This window comes from Ictidomys tridecemlineatus, chromosome 14 (assembly GCF_052094955.1).
Source record: "Ictidomys tridecemlineatus isolate mIctTri1 chromosome 14, mIctTri1.hap1, whole genome shotgun sequence".
In the NCBI taxonomy this organism is placed as follows: domain Eukaryota; kingdom Metazoa; phylum Chordata; class Mammalia; order Rodentia; family Sciuridae; genus Ictidomys; species Ictidomys tridecemlineatus.
The window spans coordinates 28175044-28189351 of record NC_135490.1 but is presented as its reverse complement, the minus strand read 5'-3'; the positions used below and the strand labels follow the sequence as shown (position 1 = coordinate 28189351).

Here is a 14308-nt window from a genome sequence, read left to right as displayed (position 1 = left end):
TAGAATGTACAATTATGCTACTTCACTTTCCTTTGCTTTTATTAAGCACATATTCTTGCATAATTAATATTACATAAAAATAAAAATGACATGTTAGAAATAGAGATACCTCTAGAAAGATCTGAATCCCAGTGATTACTTGTTCACCAGCTCTGAGGCATTTTCATTATCATAATAAATTATATAATCATTACATAATTATCTATAATTATAATATCATATAACTATAATTATAACTAAATGAACATCTCCTAAGCAACTTCAATATGCCAGGGGCCATACATAAGGAGAAGATTATTTTATTTTATTGGCTTTGTCCCTTTCTAATTTTGGCAGGATTGTGTGGTTTATCTTTCCATGCCAAATGAACATCCTCTTAAAGTGTAATCTTTCTTGAAAGTTTTTCTCTTCTGCCCTACTTTTTAAACTTTAAATTTTTTACGAAGTATCTTAAGACAGCCCAATTGGAAGAAAAAATGAGAAAGCACCATACTAATTCTTATCTAATTTATTTTTTTAAAAATCCCCAAGATATTTGCATTTTGAGGACTGAAAATAAATGTCCTATTAAACTGTTTTGAAATTGCATGAGAAAAACACAAAAGCTTGAAGGCGAATCGAGGGAGGTTCAAAACTTGTATAAAGTGCTTTGATGAAGGGAATCAAAGGATTGCAGATTTAATCACATGCAGAACTTTAAAGTCTAATTATAAAAGTCCATCATCTGGAGCCAAAGGCCAGAAAACTAATCCTGACTCATAAATGTAACTGAATTGAAGCTCATTTTGCAGAAGTATCATCTGAGCTTCATGGAGCCAGAGTTGTTTCTGTTTCATGCTCCATTTACTTTGTTGGCAAAATTCTGCAATAATGTAAAAAAATTGGAAATTGTTAATTAGAACTTCCTTGATGATATTTCAGAATAGGAAGAACTTCTGAGCTAAAGCAATTCTAATCAATAAAATTACATATATATTCAATAATCTGGTATGGTATCAAGTATAACATTACTAATAAATGGGACCCTTGAAAATAGTTATGGATAATATAGAGGTTTTCTTCCTGAAAATTAAAAGTTTGTTCTTTCATAGTTGGTAGAAAGAATATAGAATAAAACATATATATAATAATAAGAGTAAAGAAAACAAAATTTAATCTGGAAATTCATAAGGCAAAGAAAATGATTATATAGATGTATTTCATTTAATCACAGAATGAGTAATGTAGAAATATTATGTGTACTTCAATGATCTCTGTATTGCTGAGGATCGAAAGCAAACAATAAAATAAACAAGGAATTTTTATTGTTTGTTAAAAATCTATTAGTTTTTTCAATGAAAGATCATATGGACTGACATTTAACTCAGGGATTAATTAGATTATGTAGACTTTGACAAAGTATCTCTTATTAATTTTTCTTTATTTTTTACATATGTCAACTTTCTAAGTAATCTCTAACATGTATTTAGCAAGTCAAATATATGTAAAGTGAATAAATACCCAGGTTATGATAGTATTCCAGTTATAAGTGGGATGGGTAACTTCTTGTTCTTTTCTGATAGCATCCTAGTAAGTCCTTGAAACTAGAAATTATTTTTCTTTTGGATCCATATTGTCCTCTTCCCATGACAATTAATTACAAAGCCATTAAGATGTCTTTGTGGAAAAAGATGCCAGCAGATTTGTGCTGAAAGGAGTCTGTGTTTCAGACTATCCTCAGATAGTTCTAGAAATAATGTTGACAAATATTTCCTATACAAATCTGGAAAGAGCCAAAAGTTCCTGAAAAGGGTGAAATTTTGTCACTGCTTCCAAAAATTGCTTAAATTCTACACATTTTCCTGAAATTGACATTTAGAGCTCAAATGAATTTTTATCAAAAAGGGTTCCATTGTGTTCTCTAAGATTAATATTCATTTTATTTCAAAAATCCTAACAAAATAATTTTCCCATTATAATTGTGTTAGTGTTTAAATAGTATGTATAAATAACAAATGTTTTCTAGGCAACCTTTTTCCAATACCTGTTCATCTGTTTAGCATATTTCCCCCTGCTTCTTTACCTGGAAATGAATCAAGTACCATTTTAAAAGGTTTCTACAAGCTTGGGAATAATTTTTTGCTGTGACTGAGTACAATCCATAAAAAAAAGTAGGGAAACCCTGAACTGAGCATCTTCTGTGATATGGTCTAGATTAGTAACTATTTGTAAAGAACAAGAAGTAAGAAGAGAATCACAGTGTGGCATGTAACTGATTACAAATTAAGGGGTTCTGTATCTTGGTACAAATGTTGCCCCATGTGTATGTAAGTGAGACTGATATTATGTGATAATTACTGCAAACTTGCATTTCACAAGTCCTTAAATTCCTTCCAGAGCAGTGGTAAAAAAATTCTAATGATCTAAAATTGTTTGCCTTTATTTTCACTTAAATTTACATCGTGTGTTTTCCTTTTTTTTATTCTTTTAAAATTACACTGTAATAGCTAGATATTTGTTAATTGACTTTAAGTCACTTTCATCAATAATACATGTAAGTGGTATGTTAAAATCTCTTACTATGTATAAAAATGGATTTTAGTTAAGTCTATGCTGCTTAGCATATGGTCATTTCATATATCTTAAAAAGTATTCCTTTGACTTCAGTCTTCTTTTTCATATATCATAGATCTGCTACCCCAGTAATAAGACTGGGATAAAGAAATAAATCGGTTTTGAAATTAAAAAAAAAACATGAACAAGAAGCAATAAATATCCCTTGAGAAAAGGACATTATTAAAGATGGCAAAACAACTTTCATTTCTACATTGATGAGGTTTGGTATACGTCTTTACCCAGGGCTGTGGAACTTCAGAACAGTGAAACCTTTTTCATTATGAAGCTAAATTTTGTTCTGTGATGTGTGGTACAAAACCTATATTATTCCAAAGGCTTCCTTTGAAGATGGCTTCAGGCTTCAAATTTGTGGTAATGGTGCCCATAGGACAGAAGCTCTGACCACCGACAGGATGGGTTATTTTGTTTCCTTATAAGTTCTGGCTCAAGCAAATCATCAGAACACAGGACCTTTAAAAGGCCTCAAAGGTGTGGCTTCTTGGGACCCAAATTAGGAAGAACATTGTCTTGAGATAGGTGGCATTAAGATGACACTCAATGACAAGGAAAAAGATAGCCTTAGAAAATAATGTGTGGGGCTTCTTATATAAAGTAAATTTGTAAAACTTGTTCATAGCAATGAGAAATGAAAAAGTAATAATGCCTAAATAAAGAATGTATGCATGTACACACACACACACACACACACACACACACACACACACACACACAAATTAAATGTATTTATTCCCCAATAGGAAGAAATATCAGTTTGGAGATAAGGAAGGAGAACAACAACAATAATAAAAAAAAACTTTATACAAATAATCCTCAAGAAAGAGAGGTCTTCAGCAAGGAAAATTTTTTTCTAACTTCAGCCTTGATTTAAGCATAAACTGACCTTCAGGTGAGAATTAAGTGAAATGCACCTGACTTTGATATGCTCTTTGTCTATAAATTTACCTAAAAAATTAAATAAATTTCTCTAGGTATTAAAGCAGAAAAGAGATAATGTAAACTGGATCAGAGGCCAGTAATTATGACCAAAGGGCCAAATGATGCCCTCTGAATTTAGTTTTGCTAAATTAAGTTATATGAAAACAGTGGTGCTCATTATTTGTATATTATCTAGACTTTGGCTGCTTATATGCACATGATTGAATAGCCTCAACCAGAATATTTGCTTACTAACCCTAAAATATTCATCATCTAGTACATGGTATAGAAAGAGTTTACTTTCCCCTAGTCTAGAATACTAGGAAAACATTCTTGAAAAAAATTTTCCAAAAACATTCTGGGACACAATGAATAATGATTTTATGCTAAATATGAGGTAATAATTTCATATATTCTCACAAACTATCTGTGAAGTAGGTACAATGTTTTTTTTTTTTCTTTTTAACGAATTAGGAAACTGAGGTCCAGAGAAGTTTAATCTGCACAATGCTGCATGGTACAGAACCTCTACCTTCTTTTCTGGTAGTTGCATATTGTACAACTATGCCACATCTCAGGAAGTGCCATTTCTCCTCAAAAATAATGTATTCATATATTTATTTGCAATAATTATCTGACAGCGATAAAGTATGTTTCCTATAAAATCAATTGGAAGGAAGGCATATTGAGATAGAGGGCTTTTATCTTGAGTTCATGTGAAGATGGATCTGGCCTTTTGACAGTCATTCACAATTATATTATACTACGTTTATTTAAAGAATTAGTATATGAGGTTAAAGTGAGGAACCAGATGAAGAAAACATGAACAAAGATTTGAATTAGCAAGGATCATGATGCATACCTTTTTCTTTTCCATAGTGAGATGGTAGCATGAGAATATGAAGATAAAAATTAACATCCTGAGAAATCCAAAAGCCTCATGTTTTGCCACATAAAATTGCTACCAATTCTTTGTGGAGACTACCTTTGTGTATACCTTCATTCTTGTGGTGCTATTAAAATGTAAATTTTGTAGCAACATTAATAACTGGGAATATCTGTGAGGCATGTATATCTCACCTTGAACTTTTTTCCTTTTTATGTTAAAGGGATGTGCCTTGCTTACATTTCAGTGTTTAGAATTCTATGATTCAGCATTAAATATATAGACCAAATATCTTCAGTAAATAAAACCTCTGGAGATGGTGTTCATACTTCTAAAATAAAACCAATCTTGTCATATTGTTAGGTTTTAAGGTCATTTTATTTTAACATTGTTAGCATTTTCAGAAATCCTTATGAATAAAATTCTAGGCCATTTATGTTAAACTAACTTAAATATAATTGTACATACATATTTATATATACAGTGATAAAATAGTTTTTAACTGAATATTCAACAACTTTATATTTTGGAATTTTCTTTTCCTTCAATAAATTTGAAAATACTATTTACTGACATAATACTAATTACTGACAAACATTTACTAAGAAAATGTAAGAATGAAAGATATAATATAAAAATAGGGAGGCTAGAGTTGTAGCTGGGTGTTAAGAGTGCTTGCCTAGCATGTGTGAGGCGCTGGGTTCGATCCTTAGCACCACATAAAAATAAATAAAACGAAGGCATTGGGTCCATCTAAACTAAAAAAAAAAATTAATAAGATAAAATAAAAACAGGAATAAGGTTAGCATAACTTACAGAGTATTTATTCAAACTGAATGTTTTTATAGTGGAGTTCACATCTTATGCAAGTTTCAGAAAACGGGATTTATCTGTTTTCTGACTGATGTGATGGAAAGAAGGCAAGTATATTTTGGGAAGTAAACTTGGAGAGAGATAGCCAGTTAGAAATTCCACCAGGTATTAGGCAAAGAGTCATAGGGAAGTAAGACCAAGGATGCACCTTTGGGGACCTCTCTTTTGGTTAATAAAACACTTCATGTAACAATAAGGGCACACTATTTAGAGAAATGCACATTAGAAAAGGAGAGAAGTTGAGAAAACACCATTAAAATCCAGAGAAGTATGAAGGAAGGCAGATTGTAAGAGAAGATCACAGAATTTCAAAGAAGTGTTGACAGTATGAAATGCTTCAGAGAAGAAAAAAGAGAAGGAGGGTGTGAAAGGGTGATTGACATTGTCAGCTATAACATTAAAAAACATTTGAGAAAACAAGAAAGAGAACAGAGACCATACAGACAGTTATGTCCTCTGATGATATCTAACAGATATAGAAGCTGATGTCTGGGAAAAGGTAAGAATGCTTGAAGTTATCTTTGAGGGTATTTTCCATGTGTGTGCACACGCATGGGTCTTTATGTGTGTGTCTGTGTGTGTGTGATTTATTTGGGAGGAGACAGATGAAATTTGAGCATGTTTATTAGCCAAATTGCCTTAGTTAAGAATAATGACATATAAGACAGAATATAGCTGATGTCAGGGAGATTAAATATAATCACTCCATGTGAATTGCTAGAGTAGAAATAGCTAATAAAAAGAGTATACTGATAAAAATCTAGAAGAAACTAAAGGGGTTTTTGACATACTATTGGAGCTAGATTGAATATATTTGTGTCATATGTAAATTCATAGATATCTGAGACTCACAAGAGTAGTTTTCAATGCTATCTACTGGACCTAAAATATTGTCATACTAATTACTTTTTTACCTTCTATTTCATGGATCTAGCCTTACTTTAAATCTAAATATTAGTTAATAAGGCACTTTGAAACATATAAGTAGGTATTTTAAATTATCTTTCAAAAACACAAATGAAACTTCTCAAACTATCTTAAAATTTATAGTTGGTAAAATTCTCAGACAATCCTCAATCCAATATTAAACAAAGAAACTAAAAAGAAGCATCTTTGAACACAAACTGAATGGTTTAGCAAAATCAATAGTAAATAATAAATTTGTTATTCATAGGTCCAGCTACTGGTGAAGTATTCCATTGAAGTTAGATACATTTTCTCTCATGGGCAGACTATATCACACTTCATATTTCTACCTCTCCAAGGGAGGTAGAATTCTTGTTCTGGGATTTTTCCCCCTAACCCATAAAGCTTCATTCCTTTCGACAGTTCATCATTTATCAAATTTCTTTGATTGTCTAGCTTTTAAAAATGAGGTCATTTTAAATCTAACTCCGGGTGAAGAAAAACCCAACATAAAAGTTCCTATGCTGTCTTGGGCAGAGGCATAGCTCTTGTATGAAATCACAACAACCAAATATTCTTGACTCTAGTTTATTATGTTGCCATTGCAACTCTTTGAACAAGAGTTGTTCAGTTTCTGAACATTTCCAGTGAAAACATGCTATATCCCAAAGCAGTTCATTCCATTTAGAAAGACACCAGTAGACAAAAGAGGTCAGTGACAGCTGAGGCAGAAAAAAAGAGGGGCGGGATTTCAGGGAACATTGCTCTCTGTAGAGAAAGAGATGTGAGTTTCTCCATTCTCAATTCTTCTAGTCCTGGAATTCACTAATTCACTTGACTAGCTCTTGGTAACTTAGCTCTATCATGAAATTTTACATGTTCTTTTTCTCTTCTACCCAAAGCTACTTTCTGATGTTGACAGTTCTTAATAAAAGTATTCACTTTACATCTTTCAACTCATGTTGGGATTCCATCTATTTCTCATGTATTTTATATCAACAGTTAGTGCCTAGCACCTGCAATAGCATCTCTTAGAATACAGCACAGACAAACAAATATAAAGGTGCTTACAAATATTTTTAATCGCTCAAACAGATATTTATGTTTCCTTCACGACATTGATTTTCTCAAAATATAAATCAAAACAGAGCTGTCAAACCAGCATATAAATCCATGTCAACAGTATTATGTCCATACCATTTTAGGCTTAGGAACAGGATTAAAAAATAGCTATCTCATATTTTCCACATTTTAGTCTAAGAAACATCTGTTTCACCATTTAATGAAGTTGGAAGTGAGATGGATTTGACAACCAAAATTCACATTTAATTCAGTAACTTTTAGTTACTCTTATAGAATGGGAAGCTTCTAAGAGAAGGGAAGTAGGAAGTAATAAAAAGTAAGTCTTGTGGATAGGTACACTTTATAATCCAGTAGAATTATATTTTTATATATTCTACTTTAATTTTATGATTCATTGAGGTGTATTAATGATAAGAGTGAATGGTACATTCATGCCCATTGTGTAAAAAAATGGTATATACTTTTATCATTTAGAATTATGACACGCATTTATAGTTGTATGTCTTACTTTAGACATATTTTCAGTCATGCCCATGATTTATTGGTGCTTGGTCTACCATGGAACATCAAATTATAACATTGTTCCTGTGAGAAAATATAAAATTTTTATATCAATCTGCTCTATGTTAAGGTTTTTAAGAATGTACTATGGTGGCAAGTAGAAACTTCCCATAGCAGTTTTATGAACTCTACTTGGCACCGATTTATGATTGAGGAATAAAATATCCCTTGAGTATATTTAACTGCTCATATAAACCAAATTTTAAAATTCTAGAACACATATTGTTTTCTTAACCTCAATCTTTAAAACCCCATGTCTGGATGATGTCTCTGACACAGATTCCACTCTGTGAGCCTCTTCTGATTGGTAACTGGTTGCATTAAACTGCCAACTGCCTTATTTCTTTAGCACCACAACATATCCTGCTCCTACTATACTAGTAACACTTTAGCCTTTTTGTTTCCCAAGTTCAGATCAGGCAGGTAAGGTGTTGATATCTTAACAAGATTCAGGAGAGAAGTACATTTCACTACAACAGCATGCACACCCAATAATTACAATCATGAACCAAAGTGGATCTATTCTTTCTTTAGACGCCTATCATTGTTGCATTCTTCATTTATGGAGAACAGAATTTTGTTAAGAGCCAATGAAAGGATATATATTACATTGTTTTCAGAAAAGGTGATTTTTCACCCACCATATACACAGAGTAATAATGATGGTTGTGTATTAAAAACATAGCTGTAGGTATGATTAATCGGGAAGATAAGCACCAGATTTTTCTGAGTTCCTAAATTTTCCACATGTACTACAGAAAGTAACATCCCTAAGAAAAATAATGAACCTGATTCATGAAGTAAATATTTTAACATATTCATTAGAATGATCACAATGATATATTATTTTATTTTTATTTATTTTTTAAATAAATGACAACAGAATGCATTACAATTCTTATTACATATATAGAGCACAATTTTTCATATCTCTGATTGTATATAGAGTGTGTTCACACCAATTTGTGTCTTCATACATGTACTTTGGATAATGATGTCCATCACATTCCACCCACTGTCTCCTTCCTTCCACTCCCACCCCTCTGCCCTATCTAGAGTTTGTCTATTCCTCCCATGCTCCTCCTCCCTACCCCACAATAAAAGAGAATAAAATCATGGCATATGCAAGCAAATGGATAGTGTTGGAGAAGATAATGCTAAGTGAATTTAGCCAATCCCCCCCCCAAAAAAAACAAATGCAGAATATTTTCTCTGATATAAGGTGACTGGAAAATTATTTTAAATTTTAATGAAATAGACAATTATTATAGCATAGTCATTGTATTAGTGTTATGTACAAAATTGTTATTTAAAAGTGTTCAGATATAAAATTTTAGATAATTAAAGCACTGTTCCAAAAATACATGTACTCAATTTAAATATATCATAACAAAATCTTGAGGTGTAATTCCAATTATAAAAATGCTTTGTCAACAGAAGTTTAAAGATTTGTGTTCAAAAAGCTATGATTGACAGCTGATGAAGATGTAACCTAATACTCTCAGTCTGTCATCTGTGGATCACTAGAGAAGAAATCATAGCTGGAGGCTGACCTTATACTGCTATACAACTATTATAGTTCTCACATACACACACACACACACACTCTCTCTCTCTTTCTTTTCTCAAAGTAATGCTTTCATTTTGTTTGGCAACCAGATCTTCTAAATTGTTAGCCTTAGAACTTATAAGTGCACACATGCAAACCTTCTTGTATGTGATACCTAGATTTCCAAATCCACTGTAAGAAATACTTAAATAATGTAGAAACTGACACACATAGTAATAATATTTTCTGTCATTCTGGAGTTTTTTTTTTTAAATCTATCACTAGTCAAATAGTATAATGAAGAATATCTTTGAATGCTCAGTAGATGTTTTTCTGGGAGATTATCATAGAAGAGCTCATGAAAATAGATGTTTAAACACAGCTAATATTCTTCCCAGCAGAATTTTTCAGTTTAAAGATAGCCAAGTAATCAGAAAATTTATTTACATAGCTACATCAATTCTCTAAATTAGAAATACCAGATGTAGTAGTCATACTTTCATGTTGTTCATTCAACAAACATGTATTCATTGATTACCATGCGTGTATCAGCTACTATTCTGAATACTGTAGACAAAATGACAAGCAAGAGTTGTGTTCTCTCCTTCAGCACATGGCTTATGGGAGTCATGAAAAAAAGTAAGAAACCAAAATACAGTAAATTTATTGCCACTATTTGGGTGAGAAGAGAGTGATTTGGGGGAGGCTATGAGGAGAGGAGAGGGAGAAGGAGATAGGGAGGGTCACAAGAAGTGGGTAGACCAAGGGAAAAGGATAAGTGCTGCAGTCTGGCTGGGCACAAAATAACCGAGCCACCACAACAACTTGTAGATTCCAACAGCAACTCTTTATTCCCGAACTCTCACCAGCACTCTACACGCATGTTCTGGGAAAAAATACACTCCCTCCACCAGGCTCTGCGTACCAATACTCTCAGAACCCCGGGAGAACTCCATGGGAACTCAAGGAGCGAGCGCCTGAGGCAGCAGGATATGCCCTATTCCCAGCAGGATCCACCCTAAACCTGGAGTCACCCTAATCCAGCAGGATCCACCCTAAACCTGGAGCCACCCTAATCCCTGAGCAGGGTCACCTTTCAACCAAAATGCCATGCGTCATTCTTACTTGGCTATGGCTCTCAGCAGATAAGAGAGGGATGGAGGAGAGGGAGAGAGAAATTGAGAAAAGCATTAAACTTTTGGAGAGTAAAGTGTTAGCATGGATGACAGAATGGATGCAGTTAATGAAAATAATTATACTGAGGAAAGAAGCAAGGGCTTTGCAAGTCCTACATTAAAGACTTTGGACTTTTTTTTAACATAGGAACATTTTGCATAAAGGTTGTTTGAACTCAGCAAACCTCCCCTTGATGAAGTCAAGGTTTTAGGGGTTTGTTTTGTCATTTGTCTTTTCATGTGTTTTGATGATATCGTTTACTGCTGCTGCTTCGAATTTTTATAGAAATCTAGTGGGGTAAGTAGGATCCATAATCTTATAGTTCTCATTTCATATATGATCTTAACTAAAGCTTTGTTCATTAACCTGTAAAAAGTCAATTCTACAGATATAGGAGAGAGTTAGTAAACCAAGTTCCCAATAAACTATTCTTTCAAAGGAATAGTAAAGAAAAGACTTGGGTATAGAATTCTATTAAGTGATGAATACTCATGAAACAGAACGTTAGGTGAAAATGAGGCAAGTATGCTCAGAAAGTCTTTCCCTACCTAACAGAGAAGCAACACAAGTATAATTTCTTCTAGTGCATTGAGTATGAGGCATCTGTTCAGTATTAGGCCTCCCTAACCAAGTGGCTCAGTACACTAATCTAAGCTACTCCTGCCACCTTTCTTGACCACTAGCAACATAAGAACTGCAATTTGTAAAGGAACAAGAACATGATTAAACTGTTATAGCACCATGATACTCAAATATTCTTTAGATGTCTAATAGATTTGGATTGGGGTATTCAGTTCATTAAATTTCCTTAACAAATGAGCAATATTCTTAGATTTCTGTAAATTTTATGGCCTAAAATAGACATAACAATTTAATTTTTAAAATGATGCTATAACACCTGATTTGGTGGTACATGCACAACAACTTAGGCTAATGCAGGAAGATCACAAGTTCAAGGCTACCCTAGGCAACTTAATGAGATCCTGTCTCAAAATTAAAATAAATAAAGAAAGAAAGAAAGAAAGAAAGAAAGAAAGAAAGGGTTACAAATGAGACCCCACTGGTGATATACCTCTCAGTTAAATCTCAAAGTACAAAATAAATCAAAATAATATAATGGTAACATTCTAATCATATCATATAATATTGTTTTTCATAAAACAATTGAAAATATTTACAGTAATAAAACCATAACTACTTTTTTAATGATATAAAGATGCCATATAAGCCAAGCACAATGGAGCATGCCTGTAATCCTAGCATCTAGGGAGTGTGAGATAAGGAGCCTGAGACAGGAGGATCTCAAGTTCAAAGGCAGCCTCAGCAATGGCAAGGTGCTAGTTAACTCGTGAGACCCTGTCTCTAAATAAAATACAAAATAGGGCTGGGGATGTGGCTCAGTGATCAAGTATCCCCGAGTTCAATTCCTGGTACCTCTCCCCCAAAAATAAATAAATTAAAGATGCTACATAGAGATTGTTTCTGAAATTGTAAGAAAGTCATTTGTTAAAATATTATAGTCTTTTGTTGATTTTTTTGGAAAGAAGTGTTGCTACAGAAAAATAAGCAATAGAATAATTAGTTGCCACATGTTAATTCTTGTCCATTGTCTAGTTTTATCTAGGTCTAATTTAGTGGAGTGGCTAGGTTGAATTATGTACTATTCACTGAAATTGTACACAAAAGTTTCTATTTAGCTATGAAAATTTTTTTAATCAATTACTGTAGCAAGAGTATTCATAACTTTTATGAACATATTAAATAGATAAACAGAAGACAAGTTCAAATTATTACCATAAAGCATCTGAAACAGCCCTTCAACCAATAATAGCTACAATGAGATGACACTTTCAAGGAAGGCTACTATTGCATTTGAGTGTCAGCTAACTGAAAGAAAAAGAAAACTCTCAGAAATATCAAGATAATTACCTTTGCCTAAAAACTTAAGAAAATATTACAATTTTTAAGCTTTCTTTAAAATCTGATTCTTTAACTGTGTTGGTTGATTTTCATTATTTAATTAATGGGTGCCATATGAGACCTCAATGAATGAATCAATGAGCTAAAGGAAGTATTTGATTGGACAAGTATTGGACAGGAAGAAAATGGCTGGAAAATTCACTCTGAATAAATAAAAACATGCTGTACTTTTAATTTTCCTGAAAAGTGAAAGGGGAATAATGCAGTTCTCAGAAAAACAAAGGCTCAAGGACTAAACAAAGGGGGAAGTAATTGTGTTTTCAGGAAGAGGCTGTGTTTGTTGCCAGAAGGCCTACATTTGCAGGAAAGAAGGGAAAAAATAGAGCATGTGCTTTAAGCCATAAGAAAATGATTCCACATGGAAATGTGGAAATGAAAAAAGGCATAAAAAACACTGGAAAGGATGACTATGTGCATAAAGCTGACACTGACTTTATTAAACAATAGCCACTTTTCCTGTGATGCTCAACTACATATACCTTAATATACATATCCATGATGTTGCAAGAGGTGAGAGAGGAGTTAATAAAGTTTAGCAATTTTAAGAGGCTAATGGTGTCATTGGAGTGGTAAAGTAAAGCCCCTGTTCTGGATTCAGAATGCATCCAAATACATCTCTAATTTCTAGAATAAGTGGTAGGATAGTTAAAAAAAAAGAAAGTACTAAATAATAATAAAAGACAAAATGGAATACTAAATTAAATTCAATTAATCAAATGAATGCAAAAATAACAGAAGAGGTACATAAAAGAGAAATGGAAAAAAATGGAAGATGTCAGTTATAACAATAAATATTAAGGGAGATTCAATGTATCATACAAAACGTGAAGATTGTCAGTCTCAAAAAGAAAACAAACACAAAACAATTTGCTGTTTTAAAAATTTCTTAAGCTTCTACATAGCAAATGAAGTAAACAGAGTGAAGAAGATAACCTACAGGATGGGAGAAAGTATTTACAAGCTATAGATTAACACAATCATTATAGAAAACAGTATAGGAATAACTTAAAGAAAAATACAAAACTACCATCCATATAATCCAGAAATTCCATTACTAGTATGTATCCAAAGGAAATAAAATATATTTCCATTGCTCACAATAATCAAGAAATGTAATCAAATTACGTGCCCATCAACTGATGAATGAGTAAAGAAAATATGGTATACACACACAATGAAATAATGCTCTGCCATTAAAAGAATGAAATTCTCTGTTACAAAAACATGGATGAAACTGGAGGACATTATATTTAAGTGAAATAAACCAGGAAGAAAATACAAATAGTGTATGACCTGAGTCATATGTGGAATTTTTAAAAGTTGATCTCATTGAAATCAAGAGTAGAATCATGACTACCAATGGCTGAGTAGAGTAGGGATGAGGAAACGGAGATATTAAGTTGCAGCTTGATAGGAGAAATAAGTTCTAATGCTGCTGAACAGCAAATTAACTACAGGTAATGATAATGTACTGAATATTTCAAAAAAAGACAGACAAAATTATTTTAATGTTTTTAACACAAAGAAAGGAATGACAAATATTTGAGGAGACACATATCTTATTCTGATTTTAACATTACAAAATAAATGTATCAAATCATCACATGGTAATCCATAAACATGCAGTTATTATTTTAATTGTGGTAATTTAGAAAAAAATAAAATACCTTAAATATTTGGGCTCAGGGTTAAAGAGATGGAAAAAGAAATAACATGAAAATATTAACCCTCTAAAATTGATATATCTACATTAATAAGAATTA

The 14308-nt window shown here is 32.4% G+C and overlaps 1 long non-coding RNA gene and 1 other non-coding gene across 2 annotated transcripts in view; both read right to left on the bottom strand.

Annotated features, from left to right (window-relative positions):
• The window catches only part of LOC144370589 (uncharacterized), a 334921-nt gene that overhangs the window by 43882 nt on the left and 276731 nt on the right, over positions 1–14308 (bottom strand). The gene's annotated exons all lie outside the window — the stretch shown is intronic.
• LOC120884401 (small nucleolar RNA U13) lies at positions 8254–8359 on the bottom strand. The gene has a single exon (XR_005726843.1). It is a non-coding gene; the product is annotated as a small nucleolar RNA U13 (small nucleolar RNA).